We start from the raw sequence: 4402 nt of genomic DNA on the forward strand, positions 1-4402 counted from the left end.
CCCCTTGACACCCCAAGACCCCCCTGGTGTCTCCAGTGTCCCCAGGGACTCCCCATGGCCCCAATTCCCCCCTTGACACCCCCAATTCCACTGTCCCCAAACCCCTTCCCACTGTCCCTATTGTCCCCAAACCCCATCCCTGATGTCCCCAACCCTCCATCTCACCCCAGGAGCCCCCCTGGGCCCTCTGACCCCAAAAACGGACCCCCCCCTACACTCACAGAAAGGTCAAGGGCATCTGGGGACACTTTGGGGACAGTTGGGGGGCTTTGGGGGGCACTGGGTGATTACTGGGGGATACTGGAACATACTGGGGGGAACCAGGAGGCACTAGGAGGGACTGGGGGGGGTTACTGAGGGATGCTGGGAGGGCACTGGGAGAGACTGAGGAGTTACTAGGGGATTACCAGGACACACGAGGGGACACTGGGAGGTTACTGGCCATACTGGGGGTTACTGGGTGCTCACTGGAGCATACTGGGGGGGCAGTGGGAGGTCACTGGGACACACTGGCTGGTCACTGAGGGGGTTACTGGGCCGTACTGAGGGTCACTGGGAGGTCACTGGGCTATACTGGGGGCACTGGGATCCCCTTACCCAGATGTGGTACATCTCCCCCCCCAGACTTTAGAGGGCACCCTCAGGACCCCTCCCCTGGGGGCTGGGAGATCCCCTGAACCCCACTGCTGGGCTTTAGGGGACCCTCGGGCCCCCCTCCCTGTGAGGTCTCTGTGTGCTGAGTGTTGGGGGTCTCTGGGGTTCGGGGGGGGTCACTGGGATCCCCTTTCCCTGGGGTCGGTCCGCCGGGCCGGCAGAGGCGCTCGGCAGGAATGGTAATGGCGGACCGCGCGAGGCCTCATGGGAGTCGCAGTTCCCTCACGAGTCCTCCGCCGGCGCGCCTGCGCAGTGCAGCCAGGGCGCCCCCGAGTGGGTTCCAGGCCCCGCGCTCTGACCCTCGGGAACCCCCGAGCCCCCCGGCTAAACCCGCCCGAGCCCTCCAGCCTTTCCACCCGCAGCCGCGCTCCCCGCAGCCCCCGAGGGGATACCCAGAGCCCCGCTCTATGAGTGCGCAGCTCTCACAGCGCAGCCGCGGGCACCGCCGCCATTGCTTCCCGGCAGCCAACGCGGCGCTCTGCGCGCGCAACGCCCTCAGAACCCCCGGCGCAGCCAATCAGATCTCCAGCCCCGTCCTCCCTCACGGCGCTTTCCAGAAACGGGGCTGCTTTGGGCTGCAGCCGCGCCGGGGCTGGATGCCTGAAGAATGGACAGACAGCCCTGGAACCATTGGATCTACTGGATAATTGAAGTGCCTCTGATGGAAGGTGCACAGCCTGCCTGCTCCTCCTGCCGAGCACCAGCTCCATCTCCTGCTCCTGCCCAGCGGCTTTCCAGAAATCCAGGGCTGGGTGTGGATTGAACGCTTTGGCAAGGGACAGGATAAAGTTGCTTGGCTTCCACCCTTGGTGTCTCAGTGTTTGTGATGTTGGGAATCCTTACTAACCTGGAACAATGGCAGATTATCTGTGTTCGTAAGATATGTACATGGAGATTGTTTTGATATGTGTTTAAATCTTCCTTGAAAATACAACTGATAGAAAACAACAGGAAAAAAAAAGAAAAAAAAGGGAAGAAAAAAGAGGGAAAAAAAGAGAAAAAAAAAAGAAAGAAAAACCAGGAAAGAAAGACAAAAGAAGATAAAGGAAAAATGAAGAAAAAAAAGGAGAAAAGAAGAAAAAAAAAAGACAGAAAAAAAGGAAAGAAAAAATGTCCCCAAATGTGCTTTCTTGTTGCCCATCATAAGTATCAGACCCCCATCTTCCACTGGCAAGGTCATCCTGGGAGGCTCTGCCATTGACCCACTTGGTGAAGCTCTCACACAGAGATGTTGGAACTTTATTTGAATTGATTTTTTTACCTTTTGGGTTTACAATGGCTTCTCCAAAAACATGGTAATTCATGTCCTAGCAATAGAAATTCTTTGGAGAAGGAATTTTGGACTCAGAGAATCAAGTATGGTTTGGCTTGGAAGGGACATAAAAGCTCATGTGGTCCAAGTCCCTGAACATGGAGAGTGATGTCTTCACTAATTCCAGCTGCTCAAAGTTCCTGACCTTGGACAAATCCAGGGATGGGACATCCTCTTCTGTTGGAGTTCTTGCCAGCCCAATTGGTAAGTATTTCTTTATTTTATCCAACATAAAGCTCCCCTATTTCAGTTTAAAGCCATTGCCCTGTGTTCTGCCACTACAGGCCTTGGTAAAACGTATCCCTGTGACTATCTTAGACCATGTTTTCATCTGTTGGCACCTTGGAGAGTGCTCAGAGATGCCTCCAGGAGCTGCCCCTGCACTGCTCTGCAGCCACAGACTCACAGGGCTGTGGGGCAGAGCAGGGTCCTGCAGCCCAGGGCGCTGTGCTGGGCAGGGACTCTGCTGCCTGCAGGGGCAGCTCTCAGACGGCCCGGGGAGCTGCTGCCAGGGCTGGGGGAGAAGGGCTGTGGGCAAGGACAATGACTTGGAGGGCTGAGGCCTTATGTGGATAAGGTGCTCTGTGAGTCAGAGCTGCTCACAGCTGGAGAGCACAAGAGAAGATTTCACAGGAGACTTTCCTGCCTGGGCAGGATCCTGGGCCGTGCTGAGCCTTCCCTTGGGGGTGGCCACTCTGCTCTGCCAGCCCTTGGCTTCTCTGCGGGAGGGCTCCTGTCCTGTTCTGTCATGTTTTTCAAGACTAATTTGTAGGTGAAGTCACCTTTGAGGCAGTAAATGGGAACACTCAGGAGAGATGGGAAACAAACTGATGGACATTGCACCTCTTCTAGCTCTGCTCTAAGCCACAGAGAGCTGATCCGTTTTGCCTGTCCAGGTTCACATTCACATTAAATAGAATGTGGATTTCTGCCCATAAAGAGTACATTTTCCAGATATGATGGTGCAAAAGAAAAAACACAGGTAAAATTAGTAAAAGGCTGTGCTAAGCCTCTCTCTGCAGCCCACGGTCTTCTGAGTTACAAGGTCAGAGATGCAGCTTTTCCACTGGATTACATCTGATGTCCATTGTGAATGTCAGAGCTGTCCCAAACCAGCTCCATGTCTGCACTGCAGCAGAGCAAAGCTGAGTCCTTGGCAGCACATGGGCAGAGCTCCTGCTCCTCACAGCACCCTCAGTCAACAAAAACCAGGGAAAGGAAACAGATTTATTTTGGCAGGTTTTCCATTCAAAACTGGAGTGGCTGTGCTCAGAGAGGTCTGTCTTAATTGTTCCATGTCTTTCCTTTTCTGAATAGGGACCCATACCATGAAACAACAAATGCCCAACAGCAGCTCCATCCCCCAGTTCCTCCTCCTGGCATTCACAGACAGGCGGGAGCTGCCTTATCAGTACAGCTTCTGGCTTAAGGGTAATTCTTACAGGTGCTGCCTTTCCTGATTTTCATGGAATCCCACTGGCCCACACGATAGGAACAACTGCATCTTCAGCTTCCCTTGGGATGTTGCTGCTAACTGGAGTTATTTCCTGCTCAAGAAGAGCTGCTGCTTCAACTTATTTAGTCCCAGCAATTACAATTTCAATGTGCCCATTTTTAAATTTAATTTCTGCCTCAAGTTTCCCAATCAATCTCTTCCTAGCAAAGGTTTAGGGGAGTTTGGCAAATAGAGAAACTGATGAGTTACCCATTGTTTTCCTAATTTAACCCCTGTCACACCAATAACCTTTCCAGTGTCATTCCTTAATTCTCCTTCTGTTGTGTTAAGAACTGAGTTGCACCTGGGCCTGACTAATACATGGGCAACCCAGACAGTGGGGACTGCACCCCACACCTTTGAACCAGACAGGGGTGTCAACATCATGCTCAGGATATAAAGTGGGGGAGAGAAGGAGGAAGGGGGGACCTTTGGAGTGATGGAGTTTGTCTTCCCAAGTCACCGTTCTGTGGGATGGGGCCCTGCTCTCCTGGAGGTGCTGAACGCCTGCCCAACCGTGGGAAGCAGGGAATGAATTCCTTGTTTTGCTTGTGTGTGCAGGTTTTGCTTGTCCTTATTAAACTGTCTTTATGCCAACCTATGAGTTTTCCAGCTTTTCCCCTCCCAGTTCTCTCCCTGATCCTGCTGGTGGGGAGTGAGGAGTGGCTGGAAGGGACTTGGGGGCTGGATGGGGTGAAACCACAACAGCCTTTGTTGGTGTCCAGGTGGGGCTGGGAGTGTTGGAGATACTGACGGGTGGGATTGGGATGTGCTGCTGGAATTTACAGCTGCTGGTGCTGTCTGGGGCTCCTGGCTGTGTGTCAGAGTCTGGGGCTCCTTAGTGGCTGCTGGTTGCTGTCCCTGCTGCTGAGCTGCTCAGCTCTCATCACCTCACTGTGCTGTGCCTGGGAACGTTGGGCAACAGCCCCGGCGATGTGCCC

Source organism: Neopelma chrysocephalum, unplaced genomic scaffold (assembly GCF_003984885.1).
Source record: "Neopelma chrysocephalum unplaced genomic scaffold, ASM398488v2 Primary Assembly neopelma1_110524, whole genome shotgun sequence".
NCBI classification, from domain to species: Eukaryota; Metazoa; Chordata; class Aves; order Passeriformes; family Pipridae; genus Neopelma; species Neopelma chrysocephalum.